Source organism: Gallus gallus, chromosome 4 (assembly GCF_016699485.2).
Source record: "Gallus gallus isolate bGalGal1 chromosome 4, bGalGal1.mat.broiler.GRCg7b, whole genome shotgun sequence".
Taxonomy (NCBI): Eukaryota; Metazoa; Chordata; class Aves; order Galliformes; family Phasianidae; genus Gallus; species Gallus gallus.
Genome location: NC_052535.1, coordinates 15,164,834 through 15,181,932, shown reverse-complemented (window position 1 = coordinate 15,181,932; position 17,099 = coordinate 15,164,834). Strand labels below are relative to the sequence as shown.

The 17,099-nt window shown below is 41.4% G+C and overlaps 1 protein-coding gene across 8 annotated transcripts in view; it reads right to left on the bottom strand.

Moving 5' to 3' along the window:
* Window positions 1–17,099, bottom strand: part of TENM1 (teneurin transmembrane protein 1) — an 846,851-nt gene that overhangs the window by 301,545 nt on the left and 528,207 nt on the right. The gene's annotated exons all lie outside the window — the stretch shown is intronic.

Sequence of the window (17,099 nt, the reverse complement as noted above, 5' to 3'; positions counted from 1 at the left end):
TTTACAGACTGCCTTGGCCCTCCACTGTGAAAGTGTCCTGAGAGCAGCATTCAACCCTTGAAGAAAAAGAAGAGCTATATTTGGAATATTCCCTTGACATCTCAGAAGTTCTTGAACAAAATAGTAAATGACAGATAATTTTTAAGGCATATAAGTGCCTAATTCCCATTACCCTATGTGGTTCTTACCCTTTCTGTAAGTAACTTGCTCTTAACAGTATATGACTGGAATCCAATTCAAATTCTGAACACTCCAGCAGCTCATTAGCATTTGTAAAGAACACTAAGTTTATCAAAGAAGAGTTGCTGCAGTTGAAAATGCAAAATATTACTGTTAATAAAGCAACACGGGTCTGTAATGAGTAGCAATAGAAACACAGAATAAAAAGGAATCCCATCTACGGGATTCTCAAATACTAACAGAAGTGTCAGAAGAGACAAATCACAAAGCATTTAGTAGTTATTGCTTTTCAACACATTGATTTCAAGGATGTTTATTGTATTCCATTGTAAAGTGGAAGAAACTTTCCTTCCTGTTCAGAAGAGCTTCTTGCTCAAACTGATTCATACGTTGAGTAGACCATAGAGGAGGAAAGTATACAAGATAGCCAAAAAGTCAAGCTTTGAGAAGCTGCCAATACAGCCATAAAAGCATAAATAAAAAAAATAGTAGTGAAAATTTAGGATTAACAATATAGTAATATGGATAAGAAGGCAATTAATTGGATAACCATGGAAAGAAGTATACAGAATAATGGAAAAAAAGATCTGACAAGATGGAGAAGGAGGATAGACATTAAGCACGGCTTGCTCAGTCACTAATAGGGCTCTGAAATTGTTCCTTGCATATGCCTTCCTAGATCTTCCTCAGTATAACAGATGAAAATCATTTAGAGTATTCCTCCATACAAGTTAGAGCTACATGTCAATTCAAACGCTAACGCATGAGTAGTTACCACATAAACTCTAGAAGCAGCTTTGCAGTTCCAGCAGGAAGTCCTAAAGAGGACTATATACTGGTTTTGTAATGCCCATGCAGTCTCTTTCATTCTGAAGTGAGAAATAACAGTATCAGACCCCTGCAACACAGCAAATTTTATCGGCATTCATAGAAACCTCTGGTATCAAAACAGCAAAAAAGAAGAAAAATAAATTTCAAGGTTCCCTATAGCCTTATTTATACCTTGTACGATTTCCTCCCATAGGAGGAATAAATAAAATTCAGATAACAGTTAAATTTGCTTCAAGACCCATAATGCAGCAATTACACAATAGACTAGAATCCTAAATACGATGGCTGTGGAGAGGGGATACTTCCGAGCTGGGCTTTAAACACAGCACAGTGCTTCCTGGCCTGGCCCATGCCATGAGAGTGTTAGTTAAGAGGGGCTTGCCTCAGGTCACGGCTCACATTAAAGTTGAATAGAAAGGTGTAAAGACAAACCAGGACAGAGCACAGGGTTGAAGAAAAGCTCAGAAAACCGGAGGCAGAAGGAGCTAGGAAAACCTCAGAGCTGCAAATCCCAGAAATGCACAAAGCAAAGAATCAGCGATTCATCCTTTTAAAGTGAACTACGAGAATAACTTCAAAACAGTCAATGTAATGTGTGGTTAAACAGAAGCAAATTCTGGCGATGATGGGACAGATATGTAACAATGCTCCTGGTTGGGTACTTCCTCTGATGAACATGTAGGTATTTGGCAAGAAAATCTCAAGGTTTGCTGTCAAAAGTATCCGTGGAGTGTGCAAAATACTAACTGCTAAAGAATCATAGGAATAATGTCAGCTACTCTCAAAACACAAAGCATATTTTTTAAGATAATTAATTTCTTGTTTTTTTGTTTTAATAATTTGCACCGATCTGAGCTGCAGTATATAAAACCAGGAGCGGCATGAAGGTCTGCAGAAGTTACAGCTATTTGCTTGCTGCAGCTCTCACATAAGTTACTACTCTGTGCCTTAAGGCTGCAAATATGTATTTTTCTCCTCTTATCTAAACCTGAGAAATATACTGACATTCTTTTACTTTAGAATAAAAAGGTGAAAGTCTATTGCCTGGAGAACTATGCAGATAAGTCTTACCATCAAAATTCCTTTATAAAAGGGGTTTTAAATGCCAGTCAGTCATCTTATCGCTTCAAACTGCAGCTTCAGTCCTATCAGGCAACTTGAAGAAAAGATGAAATTGTACCGCAGCAACCAAACTCCCCAACTCTTTGCTATTTACTTATTTTTAATAAATGTTCAGAACCACTCGTTGCTAAGTTCCCTTCACTCACTCCACAGCTTGGAACCTTTTACTATGGAAACAATTTTTTATCTGACATCCATTGATGTTCTTTTGTCTATTTAACTGCACAAGGGGAATGAACTGCTTTTAATTAATTTTTCAGTGAGATAAAATACCAGTCAAGTATCTACAGCATCCAGAATTCAAACTGACAATTGTCCTCTTGAACACTACTTATTAAAAGCCACTAAAATCTGAGAGAATTATAGTTTTTAGCCCATGATACCTACCCTTAGATTTATCATATAAAAATAAATGCTTGCTTTTTTAGAGGTATGTTTTCTAATCATCTGTCTTTATATTCGATAAATATACATTTATTCAGAGCAGAGGTGTATTAACAACAGGCATACAAAACGGAGCCCTGGTGGGTCTGCCACATCTCCACAGTAAACCAAGAAGTAGTTAAGTCATCAGAATAAAATAATCCTGATTTCTGGAAAAAAATTGCCCAAGGACCTTCAGGAAAATGTTGACAAGTTGTTCCAAGAGCTTACTACTTCTACAGGGCATTTATATGTTCTTTTTGCTGTTCATAAGAAAAGACTTCATCTAATAGCAAAATCACATGCTGAGTATATCTTTAAGTAAGTGATACTGCTTCAGAAGCCTAGTAGGGTAAAAACCTAAGCAGTGCAAAACCACCCATATACCAGTGTGTAGCAGAACCTCAGAATCCTGCAACCTCGGAATCTGCTCCTATTCCGCTAGGAAAATCTATATGACCACATTTTGCTTGGACCTGTGCCTCATCCGGATGGTGGCTGTTCATCAAGGGGTTCTCTGGGGAACTTCTCAGGAGAGCAATCCTGTGGCAGGGAGGACATCATGCCGCCAGGGTGAAGGAACAGCCCCTGGGAGTTGCAGACCAAGCAACAAGGGCAGATACAACAGTACTGTTTTTTTTTTCTCTCCATTAGCTACATTTATCAGAAGGGCAAAAGTGAGTTTGGATATATTCCGGGAATGCTTAGAAACTGGATGCAATAAATTGCATTTCAGGGAGCATCATCTACATATTTCCCAAAACAGAAGAGTTATTTTTCCAAGCAGGAAACAAGAGAACTTTCTTTCTCCTAATTCTATAATTGTTATCCCCCGGGCCTATAAGCCCATCTACAGTCTGATTTTAGCTTTATGTTCCCCAGAAACAGAATCTTTCTGAAACAGTGCCCTTTTCTGCCCTTCTTTTTAAATATATAAATCTCACTTAGTATAAAGAAAAGTGCCAATCTAATCAAAATATTTAAAAGGGCTAAGACAGTAATTTGTTTAAATGGGCATAGTTTTTAGTATTACTAATTGAAGAGCCCTACCTAAATACCTCAGGTAGCCACAATTCAGTTTTCCCACCAGGAATGAACCGCGGATTTTGATTCACATGTGCCAGGATGTTCAGCTCCCAGGATAATGGTCTCCCAGAGCTCCCACTCTGTTCTGCAGACAAAGCAGACACCATACTTAAGTTTTTGTCCCTAGGAGCTGAAACCATAAAAGAAGACAAGCTTTGTTAACAGTTTATGGAAATAACCTTTTAAAAGTTTGCATACTATACAATTACATCCTAAAGCGTTTTGATTCAAATTTCCTATAGTTGTAATCTTCTTCATGCTACATATCGTCATCTTCTCATCTATTAACAGTCTTCTAGTCCTGCAGCCTTTTTGTGCTGGCACACTAAGTACTTCAGCTTTGGAAGGGCATTTTGCTCAAATGAGAACAAACAGCTTTTGTTAATAGGAGTGATACCATTAAGTCTTCTAGTGCCACGATCCGCAGACAGCAGGCATCAAGAACACATTTCTGACCCCAGGCAAAGCAACAGAGATGAACTGAGAGAAGAACTTGGAGGTTTATTTCTTAATTACAATGAGCTGCCTACAAATTCAGGGCATGACAGTCTTGAATTGATCCATCCATCCCCAGTGTTGGAAATGAATATTTAAGTGGTTTCTGAGTATCAGTTTAGAGTATGTATAGACCAGAGTGTGTCACAAACACTATTTGAAAAATTCTTCATTTCCTCTTCTAAGTTATTTCCAACTTTACCACTAACGGGATTGCCATTGTTATATATATATATTTTTTTCTGAGGACTACCGTTATTTAGTCTTGAATTCATGCTCCAAATAACAACGTAGAAAGTAGCTAACAGATCCACACTTCTCCATTGCACTCCCTCGTACTCTTCATATGAAATCTGTGGAGCAGGTCATACTTCATTCAAAACAAACAGAACTTCTGCAGATAGCAAGATGCATTTTTTTTCACTCAAAAAGCAGAGCAATCTCAGCTGAAGATGGATAAAGTATCCACCGTGCTCTTGTAGCTTTCCCTCTAACAGAATACAACCACCAAAAAGAGACTCAGGAAAACTCAAGCCCTGTGTTACAGAAAAAAACCTAAACCAGAACACACAGGTGAGCCATTAGCACAAGGCAACTGCTCTCCTTAATTGTGGAAAAGTGTAAATATTGTTCTACCTATGTAGAAGACTTGAAGTTATTAACAGTCCTTTTACAGAATACTCATGCACAAGTACATATGCTCTAGTGATGTTCCAGTAAACAAAAGAATACACCTTCCACTTTTCCATTTGTGCTTGAGTCTCTCAGAGCATTTCTCAGAACAAGAAAAGTTGTTTTAAACCACAAGATTTTGAGATATTGAAATGCAAACGCAGAGTCCAAGACAGACAGATATCACTTAAAGAAGAGAACAAAGATGAGCACAAATCCAAAGCGGAGCAATTCACAGTTGATTTACCAATGGATATCACAGTTCAGCACTAGCTCCACAAAAGCTGACAAGTCTGTGATGTCACTGACACTGTTGCCATGAATCTTCCCATGGGCCTTCACATCAACAGAAAATACACAAAAAGTTAATTACAGAAAATCACACTGTAATCTAACGTAAGCTCAGAGCTAGTGGAAGAGCACGTGCATGTCACTGCAAACAAGCAGATTGGCATTTAAGTCCATCAGTCAAGGCCAATGCGGAACTGCTCACAGCTGCCAACAGCACTTTTCCATTGAGTGCCATCGGGAGCCAGCAGCACAGAGCTGCCTGCTGCCAATGGCCTGGAACACAGCAGCCGGAGCTTCCTCCTGCCCCAGTGCCACAGCGGTGCTTCCCAGCTTTACCCCACCCCTTCCCTTTGTGTTGCACCTTTTTTCAGTTCACCTTCAGCTTCTGTTTTGCACAGGGTTGTACTTGCAGCAGTTTTTCTCTTGGAGTACTAGCAATTTGTGGTTAATTCTTTGAGGTACATATTTTCCCCTAAACATTCAATTCTTATTTAAAAGGCTCCTAGAGAGTTACCATCAGGCAGAAATTGTGAGCATACGGTGCAAATTCAAAAAAAAATAAAATCTATAGAATTTATAGTTCAGTTTTATTCAGGACAAAAGACAGTTCCTAGGAGTATCCTGGTACATAGCTGTGCTCCTTCATACAGAACATCAGGCCCTCAGTAGCTTTATTTCGCACAAGCCTCTTAATGCAGTATTTTTAACTGATATGGTGCTTATGCTTGCAGAATGTTTTGATGCATTTACATTACATTTGTGATTTAATCTACAGCTCTACTCATATCCCTTAGGTGTGCGGTAATCCCCACTGTTAAAAAGGCAAAGCAAAACAAAAAAGCTGAACACACGTTATTTAAGCAATCTATTTTAAACAGATGTCAGAGACATATTTTATTATTCCTAAATTAGGCCATTGATCAGCAAGATGATGAGCAAAGAAAAAGATCTGCTAACCTAAAACGTGTTATTTACACTGCACTTCCAATCAATAAGGTAAAAACATTAGTAAAATATGAAGTTGTGGTTTGGATTTATTGCTGTTTCCCATGTTCCGATGTGGGGTCCACTATCATTCTGCAGTAGAATTGTTCATACTTCATGACACTAAGCCTTTGTCACTGTAACAGATCATTACGGATGCAGAAATGGTTGCTGTATGATCTGAATTAACAAGATTCAGAATTTTAAGCTCTAATAAAGGTGCCAGCTTTCTCTGGCTGGCTGACACAGCTGTATTGCTGGTCATTACTCCAGATACTAGTTCATCCTGTATTCAGACAGCAATTATTATGATGAAATAAAAGCTTGCAAACACCTATTCACAGTTTTTTTTTTTTTTTTTTTTTGGTTAGTTAGTTGTTTTTTAAGACTAGATCTGCAACAGAAACATTTAATGTCCTTTACTTATCCACAAAAAAATACACGTGGAGGAGGAGTGGGCAGTACACATTTCTCTTGCATGATTCCTGCTTTTGACCTCGAGTAATTTCTTTTGAACAAGAGAACATAACTTGTCTCCATCTGATAACAATAAAGACAGTGCACTTAGCATCCAGCGTGATGATGTTCACTGAAATGTCAACTGTTACTCGTTAAGAATGGGACTGGAATGACTAATGCTTCAAGGCCCCCATTTGTACTGCCTTGATGATTTATAGCACTGTAGTAATAACTAATGATAAAACACAGCACAGTCATATGGCTGTGAAAAGTTCTGGGCAACGCACGTTTCAAAATTAGCAACAGAGACATCTACCTAGTGCTAGTATCCACCTTCTGAAAATTCTAATATAAAATCACTTCTTGTTTGTGATTATTTTCATCATTTTCACTGATGTGCGCTTATGGCCTAAGATTACTGTAACAGTACGTGCACACAAGAGTAGCAGTAGCACTGAATACACTGGGCATTTCTAGGTACAGCTATATGGCTGAGAGTACAAGGGGTGGCAGTCTATGCATAACAGGGCTCCATTCACCAACCACTCAAACTCAAGAAATTCAGTGTTTAAGCCTCATTTTGAGAGCACCTAAGCTTTCTGTATCTTACTTCTCCAACACCCTCAGTCCCAGCTGCTGAATCTAGTCATCACATTCTTGTTCTTCTCAAGAGAAAATAGATGCAGATTCAGTTCAACCCAGAAACTTCAAAGCCAAGAACGGACAAAGCTTTAGTGCTACTGAGGGGTGAACTTTCCAGCAGGAAATAGTTCTATCCTTCAGCCTAACTGGAACGTTAGCAGAGAAACACTGCAAACATCAGTAACACCTGACACCCGGTCAGGATCCAACAGGGCTGGAAACAGCAGCACCCCACTGATATGCTCTCTCTGTGCAAAGGGCAGACGTACCCAAACGTCCTTGGCTCAAGAAGAAAAGGAAAAGGAGCTTATGCCAGGCAAGTAAATAAGGACTACTTAGCACCAAAAAGAACGCCGCATTTTCTTGTGCACCAGGATGCTCCTCACAAAATTTGTCTGTCATTTTTTTCACCCAGGGACTTTTTAAGGAGATTAATTTCTATGCCTCATTTCATTATTATTCAAGAAAGTGCTTTAGATTTTCTATTCAAATATAACAGCAACAGTTAAGTTACAAACTGTGTTCTAGGATGAATTTCCCCAACATTTTAGAACTCATTTCAGCTTTTAAAACACCTTGAAATTATTTCCAACACACAAGTTACAATAAAGAAGTTAGCATTTTTAATCCTTTGGATGGTATTTTTTCCTGACATTTAATTAACCCTGTATCATTGATATTAATATTTCAATTTCCACTAAAGTTACCTTTCAGCTGCTTTTTTTCGTGTTCAAATACGTTTTTAAATTTATTGAAGGTACATTAAGGTAAAACCAATGGCATTTAATGCAGTGAATTAACAGAACAAGTAACACCTACAAGCAATTTAAGAAGCAGAGAAGCATCTAAATTACATCTTCTGACAAGTATAAATACTGGTGGCATTACTGTGCTACAGAATACTAACTACAGCTATAATTTATACACAAAGGGTTCCACACTGTATTATACCAAAATTTAAGTTGGAGAAGAGCTTTCAAGCAAACAGAGACCACTTAAATACCAACAAATAAAAAATACACAGCTTTTCCAAACTTAGACAGATGAAGATAAGCTCTGACATCACTATGAGATCTAACTTTCTAAGCCTACCAATAAAAGTGCAACATTTTTTTTAAATAACTGATAAAGTTATGCAGTACGGAAATCTTTATTTATTATATTCTCTCTCATCGTAGTGGAACTGGGCTTGCTTAGCTTGGAGAAGAGAAGGCTCTAGGGAGACCTCATTGTGATCTTCTGGTACTTGAAGGGAGCATATAAACAGGAGGGGGAATGCTTGTTTGCGAGGGTGGATAGTGATAGGATAAGGGGGAATGGTTTAAAACTGAGACAGGGGAGGTTTAGGTTAGATATTAGGAAGAAGTTTTTCACACAGAGGGTGGTGACACACTGGAACAGTTGCCCAAGGAGGTTGTGAATGCCCCATCCCTGGAGGCATTCAAGACCAGGCTGGATGTGGCTCTGGGCAGCCTGGTCTAGTGTTTAGCGACCCTGCACATAGCAGGGGGGTTGAAACTTGATGATCGCTGTGATTCTTTTCAACCCAGGCCATTCTATGATTCTATGATTCTATGATCATAAAATGCAATGGAAGATTCTCAGGGACAGACTTATCCACAGTCCATCAGAACATAAGTAAAGACCTTAAAAAGTCTCACCTTTTTACTTAGACAGCATGAAAACCTTATTTTCCTTCCAGTGGAAGTACCATTTAACATAATTTCCCTGTTATTTTATTCATGTAGACCCATTCACACTTTGTACGTTTATTTCTCTTTCTTAGCTAATTGCTTGACTCATGAAAAGCGGAATGATGGTGTGATGTAACAGGCTTGACATTCAGTTGGAAGAAGGCAGACAACTCCATTGCAGATGCTGGAACACACTGCAGTGGTACAGTGGAATAACCGCACAAATGCTCGGCCAAGCATCACTGCACTGTACCCGTGGCTAAGTAACATGAAGTAGTTGGTACCTCGGAGAGGCCAGGCCTGCCTCTGATTTATTTCATCTCCAGAGAGATTTTCATTTGGTCTGTTACAAACTAGCATCACACTGGACATAAACAGCACTGGTAATGGATGGCATGCCTCATGATCTGTTCTATCATTTCAATAACCATGTGCCGTAAATCAGCATCTATAAGGGAGCAATAGCGCTGATTTAAGGTGTACTCATCTAGGATTTTAAGTAACCTTACACAATACAAATCTTATTTATTTTTTTTTAATGTGATACTTCATTCTTAAATCCAAGGCCTCAAGTCTTACCCTCAACACAACTTCCCAAGCACAGCAAACATTCCCATTTTCAGACAACAAGCTTCTTTTTTCCCCATCTCATCAGAAAGAGCTGCATTTACACACTGGAATCTACACAAAGGCTTCAAATTCACTACTTTGTCATTGTGATACTTACTGGCAACTACCACATGGCTTTTACACATACAGGTTGTAACAGGAAGAGCAGAGAGCTCCTCACATGAATGCCAGCAACTGGAAGGCTTGTAGACTGGGATCACAACTGCTCCAGCCCAGGGGGAGCCACAGAACAGTTATGGCACTGAGTGCAACTACCACTCAGCAGCAAAGACAACAAACACACAGTGACTGCTATATGCAACATTGCTTGCACTGTTCTTTCCTAAACTACAGTCTGACTTTGCACTAGTTTCTAAGGGAGAAAACCTTGTAATTCAAATTAGTGAGATTGGGATTCAACCTTTAGCAAGAATGCAACACTATATTCAGATTGGTTTGGTTTCATAGGCAACTCTGTTTTCACTACTTATCCTCCATGTCAAGGACACTAAGGCAACTGAAAAGCAACATAAAAATTACAGAAAAGACTCCTAATGATTCAGTTGCTCAACAAGAATAAACAGTATCATGTTTGTTTCCTAAATCCCCTACAATTGCGCTCAGTTGTTCAGGTCCACGGAAGCTAAGAAGCATTTGCTCAAAGACAACATTGATTGGACACCAACATACAGGCCTCATGCAGCTCCACCAGCTCACCACACGTGACCCCACACATTCAGGGTGATGGCAGCTCATGCACACAGAGCTAGACACAGTAAGTTCATGTGGTACCTGTATCACAAAACAAGGTTGAGCATGTGAGCAGGCAAGTGTTTAGTGGAATATTTTCATCACTGAACTATGCGGTTTGGTACTGATAAAAACTATCTGGAAACTTTGACAGAATTTGTGGGATTTTTTTGTTTGTTTGTTTGTTTGTTTTCCTCATTCTTAGGGTTTTTTTCTTCATATAAAAGCAATACTTCCACTTAAGAAACTGGCTAAGAAAAGTTATAAAGTTGTGCTAGAAACTATTTTAGTTTTCTGTTTTATATCAACACTACATGTAGCGTTCCTCAGTCCCAATGTTTTCTGTTCTTAATTTGCTCACGAAATAAACTTCAAGTAATTCCTGTGCATGGTTTTATTCCCAGTTCCAGCATGAAGAACTCGCATTGGACATAGGATGCCAGATCCTCCTGTCTCTCTATAATGTCTTTGACGATAGACCATACTTGCATTCCACAGAAAAGGCATCAGTAATAAAACAAACAAACAAAAAAAGCACAGAAAGAGGAGGAGGAAGAAAAGAGAGTACGAAGTGAAAACAGAACATTTTCCCTTGGTTTCACCATATGCACAGCAATTATTTCTCTGACCTGCAGTCCAGTGCATAAGTCTTACTTGCCAACAACAGCCAACAAAACTAAAAACAACCTATAGCTTCTATGGTCAGCATTAAAACAAACAAGCAAACAAATAAAAGTTGCTAAAGAAAAAAATTAAAAATAATAATTGCCAATATATCAGTAAGGTCAGTGCTATTGTCGAAATGAAGCCTTCAAATAGCAGTGCAGTAATTTATGGTAATCTCTTGCCTACTTTACAGTTTTGCAGTAGGGAATGGTACCATCAACGTATAAAACTTCTCCCGGTGTGTAGCTGGCTCTCTAGAAAGCTAAGTAAGAAGTGCTCAGAGCAGTTCAATAAGCTCATACATGCTTTGTGATTCCAAAATTCAATTTTCTAACTCATAATCAACCACAAAAATATGACAAACTGAATACAAGTGACATTAAAAGGCCATTTCTTCTCACTATTGACTACTTATCATCTGACAACTTAAGTTTGTTGAAATTAAAACAATTGGTATATTTTATGGTGATTGTTAAAGCTGCTGACCATAAGTAAAATTACTGTGCTTTATAGACTTATAAATCGCTTAATCTAAGCAGCCAATTCAATCTAACAGTTCCAAAGAAAGACAATGTAACTTTAAATAAAGTGTGTTAACGAAACACTAAAAGGTTGCACAATTGAATTATAGTTGAATTATGCCCACATTAACTCTTCTCTCCAGTATGTCTGCTGAGATAAGAATCTGCTTTAGTTACACAAGAAAATTGCACAGCATGTCACAGAAATGATGTCTGCATTTATAAAAGCTCAGATGAAAGGCATCATATCCTTTTCCTCCTGTTCCCTGCTCAAACCATTAATTAGGTAACACATCAGGACCAAGTCCTCCGCTGAACCGCTTGGTATGACTGCACTGTGAAAACACGCCTATTTACACCTCTCTGTTCATGCCCTATGTAACTAGCACCACCAAACCATTAATTCTCAAACCAGCGCTGTGAGGTTCAAACAACAGGCAGCTCCCACTCTCATCTTTCTGTGCTGCATTCTTCTTCGTTAATAACCAAAATAGGTGCTTATTACTGACATTTACACTGTTATGCTTTAAAGACATCTAGTCCATGCTGACTCTGATTTATTGAAATACGTGGAATTTATGGAAATTCGCAGTCCAGCTAATGGGTTGATAAAACTCCAAACGTTGTAATGCTGTAATTACATTGTAATAGAGGTTTAGCTATCACACCCTAGCAAACATGCATGAAAGTGCACCACACAGATAAGGAACCCTTCATGGACGCCACATTAGTTGAACAAATGCTAGAGGCATCGTTTGCAATAATACACTGAATAAATTCAGCAGATTTGCAGTACTCCAGAGAGCTTCCCTGTATTAACCTAAAAACTTCAATAACAACAAAAATTCTATTCTATGCAAAAAAAAAAAAAAAAAAAAAAAGTCATCTTTGTCAAGAAAAGCAGCTAGCCTGTATGTTGAAAAATCCATCTTGTCCTAGGTGAGCTAAGACCCAGGTCTGCTATCACTTGCCTAAGGGTATTTTTTTCTGCAAGTAGTTGGCCACTTGCTTTAAAAGAATGAAGGGGAAACAATGCCAGGCTGGCCATGGGCAGGATCAAAGCTGCAAAGAAAACAGCTGGAGTTGGAACTGCGTGGATTTCAGTTTGCTGGACTTCATGAAGGAGATGATACAGATACAAGATGATACAGAGCTCTGCAGGAGAGCTAACAAGATTCTGAATAAACTGGGAGCTCTATGAAAGGAGTAGAGAAGAAACTGAGGAAAATGAAAGAACGCAAGGTCATGGATGCACCTGTAGCACAGAACATGATGGATATCTAGTCGTTATGGTTTATAAAGAATACCAGGTTCTATGAAAGAACTAGATCTGAAAACACGGTTCTCAAATAGAAGCAATCGAAATTTTGTGAAGATAAAATACGCTGAAGAAAACAAATGGGAATGGATAAGAGCTGTGCAGTAGTGGGAGTAAGAGGAATCTGAAAAGGAAGAGGAAAAACTGGTGAGTAGGGTAAAAACCAAGACAGAAAAATAGCAGCAATTGGGAGCCAGAAAGAATTTGGTGAAAACTTGTAACTTGAGTTATGAGAAAAATAATTTACTTGCTTACTTAAAAAAAAAAAAAAAAAAAAAAGTATCTGTGCTGCTTCATATAAACAACACAACTTCCATGGACCTCTTTCCCACTCACCAGAAATGAAGCAAGAAAGCCTCGTTCCTCCAGCCACCGAATAGCATCACAGGAACAGCATGGGCTGGAAGGGGCTTTAAAGCTCCAACCCCCTACTGCGTGTAGGGTTGCCACTCACTGGATCAGGGCCAGCCATGCCTGAAAGCCCCAGCATGGTCCCCTCTCCACTCCTGGCTGCACTTCCACCCTATTCTTCCACACTTGGAACAGTTCCCTCAGAATCAGAGCTCTAGTAGGAGGAAGCATGGGGAGACAGTCACCCATCTCCTGGGCTGGGATCACACATCTGTCCACCACCCATTACCCATGGAAACGAGCGGAACATGTAAAGGTTTGGAGTTCTTCTCTTACATAAATACTTGAGTTTACAGTAATTAACACCCTGGTTTATCAGGGGAAAAACTAATGTAAAGGTAGTATTTAATTGTAGCATGCCTAAGAGGAAGACCTAAGTCACTGATACTCTACTCAAAGCAAAACCAATACAGTCACTCTCATGTATGATACATAAGAACCTTTATTGCTAAACTGTTCTGCTTTGAGTGCTTGCAGTTAAAGGGACCCAGCTCAGAAGTCTTTGGTAGATCAGGCAAACACCACACGCACACTGCTGTCAGCAATACACTAAGGATGGAGCAAGTTCTAAAAAACTTATTTTTTAGATGTTTGTTTAAGAGTTACTTTTACACAGCCCCCTTCTCTGCAACCCCCTAAGCACCCCCCAGAAGAGCATCCCAAATTGCTCCTCTGCCTATAGTCCTGAAAGCAAACTACAGAAGGGACTGTTTGTGCTACAACATTTGTTTACCGCCCTTTTTACATTTAAAAGCTAGCATTCCAATAACGGAAATATGAATTTCAAAAACTTGTCAAATTGTTGTCAATTCTTGCAATCTGACGTCCCAGACAAACAGATGGACAGAGCAGACATGCTCCCCACAGAAGCTGCGAGCACAGACACCACAGCAGAACATCACACCTAAAGCCCCACATGCCTGTGCTACAAAGGAAGAGTTTGTGTACTCTTCACAGTCCTTGGCAAACATCTGTCTGCACCCAGGGAGACAAAAGAACCAAAAGACCAAATGCACCACCAGCCTGCAGGCAAACCAGAACAGGAATCACATTGGAACAAGCAGCACTATCCACTTAAAAGGCTCTGAACTGGACAAGTCAGTAATTGCTCATTAAGGCTACAGAAAACAACAACTGCTGAGTGAAGGCTTCCAAAGTAGCAAGCCAGTACCAAGCTCCATTCAAAACAGTCATTTTGATTTCAGTATTCTTCCAGACGACATTTAACTACAAGTGATGTTCTCCCTCCAACCTTACACTAATTACATTCCAATACTCAGAAATGGGGAGAATTTTGGACTGTAAAGTAGAAAATAGTACAATAGCCTCACACAGTAGCTTCAGTCAAAGAGATTAATACCAAATACATCTGATTAACGCTGAACAGTTCACTGCAACAGAAGCAGAAACAAAGAAGGAACACTTGTTTTCAATAGTATAAGCTGTAAGCTGAAGTTCAAATTTCTAGAACAGAAAATGTACTAAATAACAAAGATTTAGCTTAAGTGTATTTTAATCAGTTTTCAGAGCATAAATATTTTGTTACAGCAGTAAATAAAAGCACAAGAGAAATGGACATGTTTGCCTAATAACAACGGGTGCACTGAACATTAAGCTTTGAACAGGTGAGTTTTTGAGTATCCTTAACATTTTCCTGGAATAAGTTTTTAGAAAAGAAAGTAACCCCCCCGCCCCCGTCCCCCCCAAAAAACAACACCACCAAAAAAACTCCAAAACCACTTATACTCAGTTTTATATGTATAGGCAGAATGTATTTTTATACACTTATGTATATAAATGTATGTTTTTATGTATTTCTCTAAGTCATAAAAGCTAATCAGAGCAAATCTCGTTCTTCAGACCTCTAGTGCTCTACTGCACGATTTCAGCTTGCTTTGGCACTAAATATTCTGTGAGAAGACCTCGGACACAGGAGCACACTGTAACACACCAACCCAGCACCATGTGGTTGCTGCAGCTCAACTCCCCCTGCCTGCATGCTTTGTGCAGCTGCACGGTGTTGAACACTCAATCTTTCTGAACCTGTGATATGTGATCAGCAAATAGCAAACTCTGGAGGTGCAGGCGGCAGACAGCAAGGCAGAAGCTCTCCCAGTTCAGACATAGGCCATCACTTCTCTCAGTCGGTCTCCAGAGCACGCCAAGCCTTGGTGTGGCACTGCAGGGCGCTAAGTCTGGCACCAAGAAGGGGCATGCTGTGCTCCCAGTCTGCAAAACGGGAACAGAAAGTACCACCGATCTAATCAGATGACTGCTTTTCCATAATCAAAGCCCTGAGCAAAGAGTTGGTAAGTGACATTTCTCCTTTCGTGTTTTTGAAGATGTCTTTTTCCAGTGATGACCACTGAAAACCTGAATTCACACCATGCAGACCTGCAAGCAGCGCTGCGCCAGCATCAGTGCCCATAGCCTCACATGCTGATGGGGGGGTACATGTACTCCTCTGAGCTGGGCAACGCTGCACACGCAGCACCGGGCACACACGTGGGCAGCAGAGGCCTTTCTGCAGCTCCAAAAACTGTCACTTCAAATCGCAACGCCCCATCGAACAAACAGTAATAGATTTCCTTTGCAGCATCCTTGCTCATGTGATGCTGCCTCTATAGAACTCCAAGCACATTTCAATGGCTTTTTTTTATATATAAGCCATCAATACAACGCTTTCACTTACTTCCACACCCGGCTGCTCGAGGCTGTAAGAAGAGTCATATGCATTCACACCCTTAAGGGTTGTTTTTAGTAAGAATTTTCTATTTTTTCATTTATACGTGTCGTTCACAAGTTCTAAAACTTGGCAAACGGTACACACGTTTCTCTTTAAAAGTAAAGAGATTCGTACTTTGGTCCGTCAGCTGCAGTTACCCTCCTCTGATATAGGGCCGGGCAGCCCCGAGCAAACCCGAGGGGACGCGGTACCGACACAACTTCGGCTCGTTCGGCGCTCTCGCAAACAAAAGGTGACACCCACAGAGACGCCTATGCCCCTGAGCTGCTAAAAGCCACGAGTCCTTGAAATAAGTTGGATCGTAAACACTACACTACCGTGTTTTATACCACTGACACGCACGTAGGGAAGCGCAGGGATTACTTTAATAACGACGCTGCCTTCCATCTGCGGAGAAGCATGGTAGGCTCATCCCGCAGCTCTGCGAGTCAGACGCAGCACAGGTCGGGAAGCCGCTCCGGGCCGGGTCTCACCGCAGCTCCTGCCCACCTCGGCGCTCCGCTCCACCCGCGCGAGGGGCGCCGCGCCCCGGGCACCCGCAGCACAGCAGCGGGGCACCGCCAGCGCCCGGAGCCGGCAGCGGCGGGGCTGCGCTCATCACCGCGGTGGCACCGTCGGGATGGGCGTCCGCAGCCCCGGGTACGGCGAACACCGCCCGCGAGGGACCCGCGGAGACAGTTCACGTGCGGACAGAAACGGCAGCGCGGGGGTCGGGAAGAAAAGGGGGGACGAGTTACAGCATTCGCACTGAGCCCCGCGGTGTCGCAGCTCCGCATCCGTCAGGCGGACACCTCGCAGGTGTGCGTGGGGCAGGCACCCGCGAAGCGTGGCCACGGAGCTGCCACGGCGGGGCGATGGGCAAATAAACACCTGGGAGCGGCGGCGGCGGCACAGCGATGCGAGGACAGCGCACACGCCCAAACCGCACGCTCAGACGCCGCGGGGCCGAGTCCGCACGCCGCGGGCAGCCCGCGCCGCCCGCCCCGGGCACCGCGGCTCCCCGCGCCCCGCCCTCCCGCCGCCGCACCCCGCGGACCGCCGCGCTTTCCCTCGGCCGCTGCAGCACCACCGCGGGCGGACAGCGACGCGCGGGGAAGCGGAGCCCTGCGGCGAGGGACCCACCGCGCGCCGATCCGCCCCGCACGGAGCCGTCCGCACAACTCCTCGGAGCCGCCCGCTCCTCTCCGCTCCGGCCGCCC